This window comes from Hippopotamus amphibius, chromosome 6 (genome assembly GCF_030028045.1).
Source record: "Hippopotamus amphibius kiboko isolate mHipAmp2 chromosome 6, mHipAmp2.hap2, whole genome shotgun sequence".
NCBI lineage: Eukaryota > Metazoa > Chordata > Mammalia > Artiodactyla > Hippopotamidae > Hippopotamus > Hippopotamus amphibius.
The window spans coordinates 81,495,748-81,511,556 of NC_080191.1; the positions used below are offsets into that span (position 1 = coordinate 81,495,748).

At 41.6% G+C, this 15,809-nt stretch overlaps 1 protein-coding gene across 1 annotated transcript in view; it reads right to left on the minus strand.

Moving 5' to 3' along the window:
* KCNQ5 (potassium voltage-gated channel subfamily Q member 5) overlaps nucleotides 1-15,809 on the minus strand; it is a 535,817-nt gene that overhangs the window by 9,631 nt on the left and 510,377 nt on the right. The gene's annotated exons all lie outside the window — the stretch shown is intronic.

A 15,809-nucleotide genomic window follows, 5' to 3' on the forward strand; every position in this document is an offset into this window, starting at 1 on the left:
TGAGATGGGGACTCTTGTCAGCTCCATTTTGCAGATAAGGAAACTGAGGCCGAGAGAGGTTAAGTAACTCACCTGAAGAAAAACAGCTTGTAAGTATGGACTCTGAATCAGTGTGGCTCCAGTGCTGAGCTCTTAGTCACAATGTTTACTATTGTCTTAATATTACGATGTTACTATTTTAACACAAAATAACAACACAAGAGATACTTTGATATGAAAGGGCTCTTTTCACTCTCATGCCTGGCACATAGTAGGCACTTGATAAAACTTTGCCACTTGAATGGCTTTTTTTTTTTAAATCTTTTCAAGCATTTATATGCATACATACTCTATATATGCCTAAACATACAATTTTGTTTTGTTGTAAATCAATGGGGTAATAGTTACATCTTAATCTGACTTGTGCTTTTATCCCCTGGAGATGTCCTGGAGATCTTTTGATCTCAAATACGACTCTGTCTCATTCTTTTAAATGGCTGGCTTTGTATTTCACATTATGGCTGCACTATCATTTTTTTTTTAACAGACAATAAACAGCATATATTTAGAGTGTACAATTTGGTATCCCAATCTCTCAATTCATTCCCCCCCAACTCTCCCCACCTTCCCCACTTGGTGTCCATGTGTTTGTTCTCTACATCTGTGTCTCTATTTCTGCCTTGCATTTCCTCTTTCATAGTTGTTAGCATTTGCCTTATGTATTGAGGTGCTCCTATATTGGGTGCATATATATTTATAATTGTTATCTCCTCTCTTGGATGGATCCCTTGATCTTTATATAATGTCCTTTCTTGTCTCTTGTAACATTTTTTATTTTAAAGTCCATTTTATCTGATATGAGTATTGTTACTCCAGCTTTCTTTTTTTTTAACTTTTTATTTATTTATTTTTTACAATAAACTGCATATATTTAGAGTGTACAATTTGGTATACCAGTCTCCCAATTCGCTCCCCCCTCCCTGCTTTCCCCTTTGGTGTCCATATGTTTGTTCTCTACATCTGTGTCTATTTCTGCCTTGCAAACCGGTTGATTTGTATGATTTTTCTATAGTCCACTTATATGTGTTAATATACAATATTTGTTTTTCTCTTTCTGACTCACTTCACTCTGTATGACTGTCTCTAGGTCCATCCATGTCTCTACAAATGTCCCAGTTTCATTGCTTTTTACAGCTGAGTAATATTCCATTGTATGTATGTACCACATCTTCTTTATCCATTCATTTGTTGATGGACATTTAGGTTGCTTCCATGTCCTGGCTATTGTAAATAGTGCTGCAAGGAACATGGGAGTGCATGTGTCTTTTTGAATTCTGGTGTTCTCTGGGTATATGCCCAGTAGTGGGATTGCTGGGTCATATGGTAGTTCTAGTTTTAGTTTTGCAAGGAACCTCCATACTGTTCTCCATAGTGGCTGTATCAATTTACATTCCCACCAGCAATGCAAGAGCGTTCCTTTTTCTTCACACCCTCTCCAGCATTTACTGTTTGTAGATTTTCTGATGATGCCCACTCTGACCGGTGTGAAGTGATACCTCATTGTAGTTTTGATTTGCATTTCTCTAATAATTAGTGATGTTGAGCAGCTTTTCATGTGCTTCTTGGCCATCTGTCTGTCTTCTTTGGAGAAATGCCTATTTAGGTCTTCTGCCCATTTTTTTACTGGGTTGTTTATTTTTTTTGATATTGAGCTGGATGAACTGTTTATATATTTTGGAGATTAATCCTTTGTCTGTTGATTCATTTGCAAATATTTTCTCCCATTCTGAGGGTTGTCTTTTCATCTTGCTTACAGTTTCCTTTGCTGTGCAGAAGCTTTGAAATTTCATTAGGTCCCACTTATTTATTTTTGTTTTTATTTCCATTATTCTAGGGGGTGGATTAAAAAAGATCTTGCTGTTATTTACGTTGAAGAGTGTTCTTCCTATGTTTTCCTCCAGGAGTTTTATAGTGTCTGGCCTTACATTTGGTCTTTAATCCATTTTGAGTTTATTTTTGTGTATGGTGTTAGGGAGTGTTCTAATTTCACTCTTTTACATGTAGCTGTCCAGTTTTCCCAGCACCACTTATTGAAGAGGCTGCCTTTTCTCCATTGTATATCCTTGCCTCCTCTGTCATAGATTAGTTGACCATAGTTTATCTCTGGGCTTTCTATCCTGTTCCATTGATCTATATTTCTGTTTTAGTGCCAGTACCATACTGTCTTGATCACTGTAGCCTTATAGTATAGCCTGAAGTCAGGAAGCCTGATTCCCCCAACTCCGTCTTTCCTTCTCAAGATTGCTTTGGCTATTCGGGGTCTTTTGCGTTTCCATACAAATTGTAAAGTTTCTTGTTCTACTTCTGTGAAAAATGCCATTGGTAATTTGATGGGGATTGCATTGAATCTGTAAATTGCTTCGAGTGGCATAGTCATTTTCACTATGTTGATTCTTCCAATCCAAGAACATGGTATGTCCCTCCATCTGTTTATGTCTTCTTTGATTTCTTTCATTAGCATCTTATAGTTTTCTGAGTACAGGTCTTTTACCTCCTTGGTTAGGTTTATTCCTAGGTATTTTATTCTTTTTGTTGCAGTGGTGAATGGGATTGTTTCCTTAATTTCTCTTTCTGATCTTTCATTGTTGGTGTATAGAAATGCAACAGATTTCTGTGTGTTAATTTTGTATCCCACAACTCTGCCAAATTCTGTGATTAATTCCAGTAGTTTTCTGGTGGCATCTCTAGGATTTTCTGTGTATAGTATCATGTCATCTGCAAACAGTGACAGTTTCACTTCTTTTCCATTTTGGATTCCTTTTATTTTTTTTTCTTCTCTGATTGCTGTGGCAAGGACTTCCAAAACTATGTTGAATGGTAGTGGCGAGAGCAGACATCCTTGTCTTGTTCCTGATCTTAGAGGGAATGATTCCAGTTTTTCACCATTGAGAATGATGTTTGCTGTGGGTTTGTCATATACAGCCTTTATTATGCTGAGGTAGGTTCCCTCTATGCCCACCTTCTGGAGAGTTTTTATCATAAATGGCTGTTGAATTTTGTCAAAAGCTTTTTCTGCATCTATTGAAATGCTCATGTGGTTTTTATCCTTCAGTTTGTTAATGTGGTGTATCACATTGATTGATTTGTGTATATTGAAGAATCCTTGCATTCCAGGGATAAACCCCACTTGATCATGGTGTATGATCCTTTTAATGTGTTGTTATATTCTGTTGGCTAGTATTTTGTTGAGGATTTTTGCATCTAAATTCATCAGTGATATTGGTCTGTAGTTTTCTTTTTTTGTAGTATCTTTGTCTGGTTTTGGTATCAGGGTGATGGTGGCCTCATAAAATGAGTTTGGTATTGTTCCTTCCTCTGCAATTTTTTGGAAGAGTTTGAGAAGGATGGGTGTTAGCTCTTCTCTAAATGTTTGATAAAATTCACCTGCGAATCCATCTGGTCTTGGACTTTTGTGTGTTGGGAGATTTTTAATCACAGTTTCAATTTCATTACTCATGATTGGTCTGTTCATATTTTCTATTTCTTTCTGATTCAGTCTTGGAAGGTTATACTTTTCTGAGAATCTGTCCATTTCATCCAGGTTACCCAATTTATTGGCATATAGTTGCTTGTAGTAATCTCTTATGGTGCTTTTTATTTCTGCGGTGTCCATTGTAACTTCTCCTGTTTCATTTCTAATTTTATTGATTTGAGTCCTCTCCCTCTTTTTCTTGATGATTCTTGCTAGACGTTTATCAATTTTATTTATCTTCTTAAAGAACCAGCTTTTAGTTTTATTGATTTTTGCTATTGTTTTCTTTGTCTCTATTTCATGTACTTCTGCTCTGATCTTTATGATTTCTCTCCGTCTACTCACTTTGGGTTTTGTTTGCTCTCCTTTCTCTAGTTTCTTTAGCTGTAAGGTTAGGTTGTTTATTGGGGATGTTTCTTGTTTCTTGAGGTAGGATTGTATTGCTATAAACTTCCCTCTTAGAACTGTCTTTGCTGCATTCCATAGGTTTTGGATCGTTGTGTTTTCATTGTCATTTGTCTCTAGGTATTTTTTGATTTCCTCTTTGATTTCTTCAGTGATCTGTTGGTTATTTAGTAGTGTATTGTTTAGCCTCCATGTGTTTGTGTCTTTTACAGTTTTTTTCCTGTAATTGATTTCTAATCTCATAGCATTGTGGTCAGAAAAGATGCTTGATACAATTTCAATTTTCTTGAATTTACCAAGGCTTGATTTATGACCCAAAATGTGATCTATCCAGGAGAATGTCCCACGTGCACTTGAGAAGAATGTGTAATCTGCTGTTTTTGGATGTAATGTCCTATAGATATCTATTAAATCCAGCTGATTTATTGTGTCATTTAAAGCCTGTGTTTCCTTATTAATTTTCTGTCTGGATGATCTATCCATTGGTGTAAGTGGGGTGTTAAAGTCCCCCACTATGATTGTGTTACTGTCGATTTCCTCTTTCATAGTTGTTAGCATTTGCCTTATGTATTGAGGTGCTCCTATATTGGGTGCATATATATTTATAATTGTTATCTCCTCTTCTTGGATGGATCCCTTGATCTTTATGTCATGTCCTTTCTTGTCTCTTGTAACATTTTTTATTTTAAAGTCTATTTTATCTGATATGAGTATTGCTACTCCAGCTTACTTTTGATTTCCATTTGCATGGAATATCTTTTTCCATCCCCTCACTTTCAGTCTGTATGTGTGCCTAGGTCTGAAGTGGGTCTCTTGGAGACAGCATATATATGGATCTTGTTTTTGTATCCATTCAGCCAGTCTGTGTCTTTTGGTTGGTGCATTTAGTCCATTTACATTCAAGGTAATTATCGATATGTATGTTCCTATTACCATTTTCTTAATTGTTTTGTTGTTTCTGTAGGTCCTTGTCTTCTCTTATGTTTCCTGCTTAGAGCAGTTCCTTTAGCATTTGTTGTAGGGCTGGTTTGGTGGTGCTGAATCTTAGCTGTTGCTTGTCTGAAAGCTTTTGATTTCTCTGTCGAATCTGAATGAGATCCTTGCTGGGTAGAGTGTTCTTGGTTGTAGATTCTTCCCTTCCATCACTTGAAATATATTGTGCCACTCCCTTCTGGCTTGCAGAGTTTCTGCTGAGAAATCAGCTGTTACCCTTATGGGAGTTCCCTTGTATGTTATTTGTCGTTTTTCTCTTGTTGCTTTTATAACATTTCTCTGTCTTTAATTTTTGTCAGTTTGACTACTGTATGTCTTGGCGTGTTTCTCCTTGGGCTTATCCTGCCTGGGACTCTCTGCGCTTCCTTGACTTGGGTAGCTATTTCCTTTCCCATGTTAGGGAAGTTTTCAACTATAATCTCTTCCAATATTTTCTCGGGTCCTTTATCTCTCTCGTCTCCTTCTGGGAACCCTATAATGCGAATGTTGGTGTGTTTAACATTGTCCCAGAGGTATCTCAGGCTGTCTTCAGTTCTTTTCATTCTTTTTTCCTTATTCTTTTCTGCATCCATGATTATCACCATTCTGTCTTCCAGGTCACTTATTAGCCCTTCTGCCTCAGTTAATCTGCTATTGGTTCCTTCTAGTGTATTTTTCATTTCAGTTATTGGGTTGCATATCTCCGTTTGTTTGCTCTTTAATTCTTCTAGGTCTTTGGTAAACTTTTCGATCTTTGCATCCAGTCTTTTTTCAAAGTCCTGGATCATCTTCACTATCATTATTCTGAATTCTTTTTCCAGAAGGGTGCCTATCTCTTCATTTAGTTGTTTTTCTGGGGTTTTATCCTGTCCCTTCATCTGGTACAAAGTCCCCAGCCTTTTCATTTTCTCTGTCTTTCTGTGGCTGTGATTTTCAGTTCCACAAGATGAAATACTGCTGATACTGCTTGATACTGCTGTCTGCCCTTGAATGGCTTGTTCTTACTGTTGCTGGAAGGTCCTCCTGGAAGGTCCTTTGGAGGAGGATGGAAGGCGGGGGAGTAGGTTACACTTATCCTTGTGAGGGCAAACTGCACCCCTTGAGCTAATACAGCAGCAAAGAGCAAAAGACCCTGAAGCATCTCCTTTGTTGCTGTGGGTACCTAAGCAGCTAGGCGTCCAGGAGGAAACCTACGCTCGAAGCGGACATACCCCTGTGCAACCACTAGAGGGGGCAAGAGATTCATCACAAATCTAAACTGGCAACTGGCTTGAAACTGAAGAAATCTGCTCAAGCAATTTTGTGAGCATGAAGAAATAACCAAAGCAAAGTTAAACCCCGGGTGGAATATAGCTATATATACACACAACACATGTGCACTTATAAGGAAGTGTAGGTGCATTTGTTGTGCTGCCATGAGTTACAGAATCTTGCAAAAGCCTCGACCCAGGCGTCTAAGTCAGGGTAAAAACCCTGCATATGAATATGCAGAGATAAGAACAACTAGAAAACAGAAGTGGTATTGACTGTGCCACCACCAGACAGACAGACGAGTGGCCAACAGCCAAACCTCATGTGGGCGGAGGGCTCAGCCGACTGTGAACCCCAGAGGCAGTTTGATGGGCTGTAAAGACAGCAGCATCCCCAAGCCCCGCTGCTCCTTGCAATCAGCTAGGTAGCCGGGGTCCCACCTCGAGAAACACCATTTAATCGGTCCAGAGACTTTATAAACCTCCTCAGGTGATTCGAACCTGCAGCCCAGGTTGAGAACGACTGACAGGAGGAGGACTAGGGTGGGGGTGGGGGGTAGAACGACCTCCGCATGCCCTGCCTCCACGAGAAGAAGTGACGGCGGGTTTGTGTCGTTTTCTGAGTCACACAAATCATGCCCACGAGGCAATGTGACCGTGGCAGGGGCAGGGGGAGGGTGTCAGGTCCCCAGTCAGAACCCAGTGCTTCCTGCCCCCTCTTCCAGAGTAAGACCTGCAGTTCCACGCAACAGCCAGATAACAAGTCACATTAGCTTCTCAAGGACTGCCTTGGAAAGGAGAGGAAGTGCCGGGTGACTGGTCCATTCATTCTTTCAATAGATATTTATCGAGCTCCAACTACCTGCATGTGAGGGCCCTGACTTTGCTGGGAGGGAGCTGGTGGAGCTGAAGAAGCCTCCAGGGACCACCTGGTCCCGTCCTTCCCTCTCCAGTGTCCTAGTAGAAAGAACAGTGCCCACGCTAGGAACTCTAACAGGACTCAGGAGCCATGTTCCCAGAGCCTGGGACCCCTGAGGAGCTCAGTGTGGCTGCTTCCCTGTATGAGGCTGGTGAGAGGGACCAAATCATTCACTCACCACACACTCACTGGGTGCCTATGACGTGCCAGGCTCCGTGCTGGAGGCCAGGCAGACAAGCAGGAGAGGAGTGTGCAGCCCAGACTTTTCCCGCTCTGCACCCCACCTCTAGGGATAGATGATCAAGTTTCTCAGGGGTCAGAAATGGCTCCTTTATGTTCCTAGATCTCATGCTTTTGGTTTGATGTGCCCCTGCCCCCTTACTTTATGTCGGTGCATGTGTCCATTTCCTTTACTGACGTGTATTCCATATCCACCTCTTTCCCTGTTCAGCAAATTCAATCCCCTGATTCTTACCAGCACTACCCTCCCTGCCCCGCCCCATGAGAAATGCAGCATCTATCTGCCTGAAAAGCAGCGGTCCTGGGGCTTGTCCTGGAAATGACCCAGAGCCTCAGGTCACTGAATCTCTCCCAAGGCAGGCTTCTCGAGCCTTTTAGAGACCAGTGAAGGGGTGGTACTAATCATGGAGCGAATTTGGCAGATAACTAGACCTGTAGAGCTTGATAATTTGGATCACTGCCGAAGACGTGGGGATCACTTGTTGGATGATTCATTAATGTTATTTTCCTGTTAACACGTAATCATGATTCAGTAATACAAGTCTGCGTTTGTGTATACTGTATCCAGACTTTGAAACTCTTTGAAACTAGTTATAGAATCATATAAGGAGAGTCCTTTATCCTCCTGTCCTCACAGACGGTGCTACTAGCCAGTGACTAAGGAACCCCAGGGCTGCCTGGATGCACTGGCCAATCTCATTTTCTTGCTTTCAGCTCTTCATAGAGATATAAAGTAGCTCCATTGTATACAGTCTACCAGATGTCTTCACTAAAGGGGCAGGCAGATACCTCACTTGGCTGACTTAGGGGTCAGGAAAGTTCTGGGGTCATATTGTTTCCACCACTGGGAGAAGGGTTCTTCTAATGTTTAATATTGTTTTATATTCAGGATTTAGTAGGTTCTTCTGTTCATTCTGTTTGGTTTTCTTCTAAAGAGATAAGACTAGTAAAATCCAAGCAAGAACTTCTGGATCTGAGCAAGTCTACAAATGGGTAACTTTGCTTCCTAGGATTTTGTGAGCACTAATATGGTAACTAAATTTGGGAATTTTATTTTCCTAGGAGTATAAATCCTGCATAAACTTTAAAGTGTGAAACAAATAAGTAAACAAAGTGCCCATACATGTTGGTTGCTCTTGAATAGTTTTGGTCTCAGCAATGAATAGGAGATTTGGTTTAAATTATATTCAAATAAAAGGTTAAAAATTAAATGCTGCAAAGTAAGTGCACTTTCATTGAACACACTGGTTTAATGCAGCCTCAAGGCAAAATGTGGTCACAAGCAATTATCTTCAAAACAGAAACAACAAAAAGAATATTCCAGGGAGTATATTAGCTGATTCAAAAATCTGTGCTAACTGATCACAAGCATTCCCCAGCAGCGTCCTGTACTGTCACGTGTCACAGACCTGGTTGTCAAGAGTGTCTTCATGGTGACTTGCAAAGCCTCATCACCTTTGCTAAAATAGCACAGGTGCCACCAGCAAAGTTAGGGACTGGTGGTGATTAAACAGCTTGTGGATTTAACAAAAACCCACAATGGAAAACACATGCTTCTTCTTCTCTATTTGTGGAGTATTCTCGTCTGAAGTTTGACGTGAGGTTTAAGAAGGATGCAGAGCTGAGAATGCATTTTTGATGCCGGTGAGAGAATGTGCACACCTCCTGGAATAGGAGGAACACAGGGTGAGAAAACTGGAAAACCTCAGCACTCGCCCCGGGTTGCACACCCCCCTCAGAAACTGACAAGTCATGGGTGGCTCCTCTCTTGGCTGACCAGATCAGAGCAATTTTAGAAGAGCTGATGAGTCTTCGCTAGTTACGAACAAATTCTTGACACCTCATCTATGTTCCTATTAGAGTGAAAGATTCTCATCGATCATTTGAAAACATGTATTTGCAATCTGGCTTCAACCTTTTTTGCCTCTATTGAGTTTTTCTCCAAAGTTCCCGGTGACATCCTTGTTGCCACTTTCCAAGGACCTTCTCACTCTTTCTCTTCTTGACCTCTCAGCAGCGTTTAAGCACAGTGGACCCTGCCTCCTGTTCCCAATGCTGTCCTTGGGCTCGTCCTCCACTGCATCTCCTGGTTCCGTCTGGCTGGCTGCCCCGGGTCCGTCTCCACCAGCGCCTTCTTCCTTCGGCAGCTCCTTACGGTTCCTGAGCCGGAGATTCTGTGAGGACCACCGTCTCTCTTTCCTCCACGCTCTCCCGGGGACACTTCTGGAAACCACATCTGCGCTGATGATCACCAAGTTTGTCCTGGTCCCAGGCTTCTCTCCTGGGCTTCAGATGCAGGGGTCCACCTGCCTGCTGGGTGGCGCCTCAGATGACACTCACAGCAATGCGCCGTCTCCACGTCAAGTGCACGTGGAAGCCCCTTTCTCACCTTCCTGCCGGCTGGACCAGCTCCTGTGCCTCTGGGTGGTCTGGCCTGTCCTCCCCGCGCCTCCTCCCAGTCCCTGGTTCTTGGTCACTGCAGCTGCCTGGACACACACTCCAGGACCCACATAATTGTGCCTCCCTGCTCTGAGCAGGGGCATCTTCCTCATTATTTGCCCCTGAGCCTGATGCACAGGAAAAGCTGATTGATACATGTTATTTCATGTAGGAACCGACCCCTGGGAGGGTCTTTAAAGGGTGTCCCGAGGCCCATGTGGGTGGGGGTGGCAGAGGAGATTCACGTCCACCTCTCAGGTCCTCAGACTTCCTGGGAAGGAGCCTGCAGGTCAGCAAGTCACCCAGAGGAGCTCGTGTTGGGTGGAGAAATCTCCCTTTCAGCTCCAAGGGGCAGCGTTGCTCTGGGCGAGTCCTCAGCGCAGGGCGTGGTGAGGAGGAAACCTCCAGGGGAAACAAGAGGCGCTTCCAGGGAGCGGGGTGCAGGCAGGCAGGCACCCCCAGATATGAAAAAGAAGCTCTCCTTTCACATGGCGGGCAGGGCATCAGATGGAGCTCAGAGAGGAGTGGGTCTGGCCTGAGCGGAGGATGGGCGGCAGCTGGGCAGGGGGTGGGGTGGCCCAGAGCCCTGGGATCCGACGCTGGCGCAGCACTCGGTGTTCTGCACGTGGTAACCCATGTAATCCTCACCGCAACAAAGGTCAGCACCACCCCCTCCCCAGCCCCATGTCATCCATGACGCCACAGAGAGGTGACGTGAGTTGCCCCAGGTCCACAGTGGCCACTGGGTTTCCTGGACCATCTTCCTGAGCAGCCCTGGGGGGTGGGAGGCATGTAGAATTAGCTAGTGGGGCCTGGTAAAGTCAGGCTGCCACTTCAAGTAAGGATTGGAAGTTTGGGGTTAGCAGATGCAAACTATTATATATAGGTTGGAATAACAACAAGGTCCTACTGTAGAGCACAGGGAACTACATTCAATATCGTGTGATAAACCATAATGGAAAAGAATATCAAAAAGAATGTGTATATAGTATAAGTGACTCACTGCTGTACAGTAGAAATTAATGCAACATTGTAAATCAACTATACTTCAATTTAAAAAATGCACATTAAAGAAAAGATTCTTTGAGTTTCACCCCAGACCTCATTTATTCATCTGATTCCCTGGAAGGCTGGTTCTGCCCAGGAGATAAGAGATCGTGTCCAGCAAGACGGGGGTGGGGGGGTGGGGGGCGTGTGGAGGTCATGGCAGAGAACTACCAGGAGACTAAGGAACAGGATACACCTCGCAGCTTCTGGGCCACCTCTTCTGCACAAATGAGTAATCTCCATCGCCTTGTTTTGGTTCTCCTCACAAGGAGAACAGGTTGCACTGTATTCTGATTCATTTCTCAATGACTGACAGAAAACGTGGTTATGTAAACAAGAACCACTGTTGCTGAGGATCTCATTAGGAGCGGCCCTGATCCTAGATGTAGTGATTCTATGAAAAAATACTGGTGAGAAGCAGGAGAGCTTCGCCAACAAGGTTCCAAAAGACCAAGCTGCTTCCCCAGCCGCCCAGGCCTGTACACAGCACGCGTGTGCTGTCCTGCTGTGTATATCTGAGAATTTATCCAGCCTGTGCGGTGGGAAAAAAAAACATCTCTTTTGTATTTTAAAAAATGATGACTCCAAGACCCTTTTATAAATGTAGAGGTGTACTGACTACGAATTTTAAAATTTACTTATTTCAAATACATGAGCATATCCTAATTTTTGCTAGAAAATTTGCCCAAGACTCACACTTACATTGTGTTTACATAATGCCAAGTGCAAGCCTGAAAGGCAAGCCAGTCAATCTCTTCAGACATTCCCAGATGTCTGATATTGCCAAGGAGTATCCAAGTAATTGATGGGCTTATTTTTAATCTGAAAATTTTGATACTGTGCCTGAGAAAATATATTCTAAACAGTGATAGAAAAACTGGTGTCTTTCCATATGGGCTGAAACGTGTCCCCCCAGATTTATATGTTAAAGCCCAGGACCTCAGAACGTGACTGTGTTTGGAGGCCTGGCCTTTACAGAGATGAATAAGTTACTATGAGATGTTAGCACAGACTCTAACTCACTCTTACTGCCGTCTTTATGAGAAGGGAGATTTGGACAGACACATACAGAGGAAAGACCACGTAAGGATGCAGTGAGAAGGTGGCCCTCTGCAGGCCAAGGAGAGAGGCCTCAGAAGAAACCAGCCCTGTGGATGCCTTGCCTTGGACTTGGAACCTCCGGAACTGTGAGAAAATAAACCTCTGGTGGTTAAGGCCCCCAGTCGGTGGTATTTTGTTATGGCAACCCAAGCAACTGAATACACCATAACACAGGGGACACTTGAACAACACGGGTTTGAACTGCTTGGGTCCATTTATATGTGGATTTTTTTCAATAAATATACTGGAAAAAATTTTGGCGATTCACAACAATATGAAAAAAAACAAATGAACTGTGTAGCCTGGAAATGTTGAAAACGTTAAGAAAAAGTTAGCCACATCATGCATAAAATGTATGTAGATACTAGTCTATCCTTACCTAGGCATGAGTGATATTTAATATAAAATCTATAATATGTTATTCTTCCCAATTTGTAACGTTACTTTCAAAGAATTTCACTACTGTACAGTATGCCTCTCTCTCTCATAATCAGAGAAACTGCTTATCAACCTATCACCACAGGGAAGTGTTTTTTTTAAAAAGAATCTAACACTGTTTCAATACTGTCTTACGGATATAAGTGTGATACTGTGAGCCACAAAATTTTCAATAACGATTCACTCATTAGTGCATAAGCTGGACTGCCTTGAAGCAATCATATTGCTGCGTCTTCATTATTGGTGCATGAATCTCATGCAAGTAGATAAATATGAATTTCTCTTCCACGTTACCTCTTGGTTTTTGATGTCCAGTGTTAGTAACACATATAATATCTACAGAGTTTTGTACCATATAAGACAATTTCATTGTAGGTGCTGACAGACAGCGACTCATCTAGTAAGCATACTTACCATACAGTATACCGCTGTAAACGTATTTTCTCTTCCTTGTGATTTTCTTAATAACATTTTCTTTTCTCTAGCTTATTTTTTGGTAAGAATACAGTATATACTACATATAACATACAAAATATGTGTTAATTGACTGCTTATGTTATCAGGAAGCCTCCTGGTCAGTGCAGGCTATTGGTAGTTAAGTTTGTGAGGATTCATATAAGTTACATGCAGATTTTCGACTGCATGGGGTGGGGTTGGTGGCCCAACTCCTGCCCTGGTCAAGGGTCAGCTGTATAGTGAGAAGTGAGTGCGTAGTATGTTCAAGAGTTTATCCATTTGTAACACATTGTAAATCAACTGTACTTCAACAAAATAAATTAAAAAAATAATGGCAAAAAAAGTTTATCAATTTGCTTGTCAATCTGTTTACTTTCCTGCTAATTTCATTTTTATATCTAGAAATTAATTTATATGAGTGGATGAAAAGAAACTTAACATTGTTTGAATTAAATCATTAATGAGATATAGAACTTCTGTTAAAAATAAGCTCAGTTTCACCCCCAGAGATGAGTCTGAAAACACATTTCCAACAACTTCATGCACTCCAGCTAAATAATATTCTGAAAATAATCTGTGGTAATCCTGGAGAAACTATACAAAACAAAGTATTCTTTTGTCTTTTAAGCCATAGTTTGGAAATGTCTAAGAATAGCTGCTGTTTGCTACTATAAAGAGTGATGTCATTAATTAAAAACAAGTCTCAAAGTGCAGTTGGGTAATGGAATCCAGATGAGTTTGGGGAGTGACCTTAGTCATCTCATTGCCTGAGAATATTTATTCTCAAAAATAACTAGGAAGTGTCAGATGCTTAATAAATATTAATAACTGAAAATAAGAATTCCTACTTCACTCTTTGTGAATGTAATATCATTTTCCATGCTGTCATCTTCAAAGTGGAATACATATTTTCTGTCACATATTTTAATTTTAATTTGCCTCTTAGGAAAAACTATTATTATTGTAAGAGCTACTGGAAGACAAAAGTCATGTTCAAATAGTCCTATTAAATAATCTAAACAACCAAAAGAGAACAGGGAAAACGCCGAAAACAAACTCGCCATTTTAGAGATGAGTAATAGACGGTTCACACTTGCAGTCAGTAACATGCATATAAAATCCTATTTCAGGTACGCTGTGGGCAGTGGACTTGTTCTGGCAAAAACATTCTAGTCAATTGATGTTTAGTTTGTTATGTAATTAAACTCAGGAAAAGGGCACTTTTGCATATGATTTAAGGACATATCTGCAAATCCTTTTCAGAACTGCTAATTGCATTGGCTGGTCTCTTAATTTTTAGAAATTAAGTTCTATTGTGAGTCAAAGATTTCCAATTAAGTTATTACCTATTGAGTGTAGCTATTATGTTTTTTATAGAATCCAACAATTTTAAATGGAACTTAGAAGTGATTAAAAAAAAAAACCCACTAAGCAGAGTTGGGATACAGGGAAGAAAACACCCCATCAAGAGTTATGAAGTACCAAGCAGAAAGCTTCTGAAATCCACAAAAAGGAAAGATGTGTAAATAATAAAGTCCTGTTAAAAATAAGAGCCAAGAAAGCATTCTGAAAAGCAAGGGAATTCTGCAAAGGACTTTACAAAAATCAGTCAAGCTTCAAGAGGAAGGTATAACAAAGTAAATTGCAAGCTGCTGCTAAAGTGTTGACCTGGCAGAATAAACTTATTTCGTTTTCTTTCTTGCAGCTCATGATTCTTTGTATAGGTTGTGAGGCAAAAGCAGAGACCTTCAGCAGTTCTCAGGAAATGACACAAATTGGGTTAAGTATGACTTTTAGGAAACTTAATCTGGTACCTTAGATAAGATTTTACTATACTTGCTGCAGATTAGACCAAGGGTCTCTGCTGGCTGTAAGCAATGGATGGAAAGAATTTTGAGGTCATCTCTAGGCCAGCAATGTTCTGTAGAGCTTTCTGCTATGATGGAAACATACTATGTCTTCTCTGCCCAATGCGGAAGCCACTAGCTACATGTGGCCACTGAACACTTTAAATGTGGCCGTACCACTGATGAACTCAATTTTACATTTTATTCCATTTTAATTAATTCAAATTTGAATCTCCTCGTGTGTCCAGTGCCTACAGTGCTGGATGGTGCAGGATAGATCCTTTCCACCCCTTTAACTGAAGTCTGCAGACCTCATTTTGCTACATATCCTTGGGTTTTCTGGGACTAAATATTACCCAAGGCTTCTAGGATCCCCAGGGGCAGGGCGATCATATAATTGTCCAAACTGGGACACTTGGGAGAAAGACAAGGCGTGTCCGTAACAGTCATGAGGAAACAAGAGGCCCGGTTCACACAGGACAGGACGGTCCCCATCCACAGGGCTGTTGCTTGCAGGTTCTAGAGGGAAGTAACTAGGCTTAACTTCACTTCTGTTTAGGTGGCTGCTACACATAACGTTTAAGCACCTTCTGGGTACACAGTTTCATCATATCATGATCTTCTTTGCCCTTGAGAACATTTACCGAAATCTTTATACTCACCTCTACTCTCCCAGTGAGCCCTGACCACAGAGTACAGCAATGTCTAACAGGATGCTCAAACCAGAAGTACATATTGATGTCTGAGCTTAGAACGAGTATCTGGGTAGCTAACCTGGGTTGGATATTTTCAGCTTTCCTCAGGCTTTCTGGTAAGGCAGGAAAAGCCAAAAAGAGCAGAGGCATTTCTTTGCAAACAGCCACTTGGCATTCCCTGACAGATACACATTCTCCCAAAGGGATTAAACTGGGTGGGCTGAACAGTGGCAGTTCACTTAGTCCTGAGCCTAGATTATTTGGGGAAGCGGATCCTGGAAATATGAATACAACGTGCTCTGGACACACTCTCAGTTTTCTGCCATCAGCAGAGGAAATGAGTTACCGTCAGACTTCACAATTATATTTCAGTATGACGGCAGCAACCCCCTGCAAAGCACGCAGGCTTCCCGTGTTCAGAACACAACCTGCTTTGAGAAGCAAAGCAGGGCTCTTCTTTGACATGAAATACAGAACACAGACTGAAGT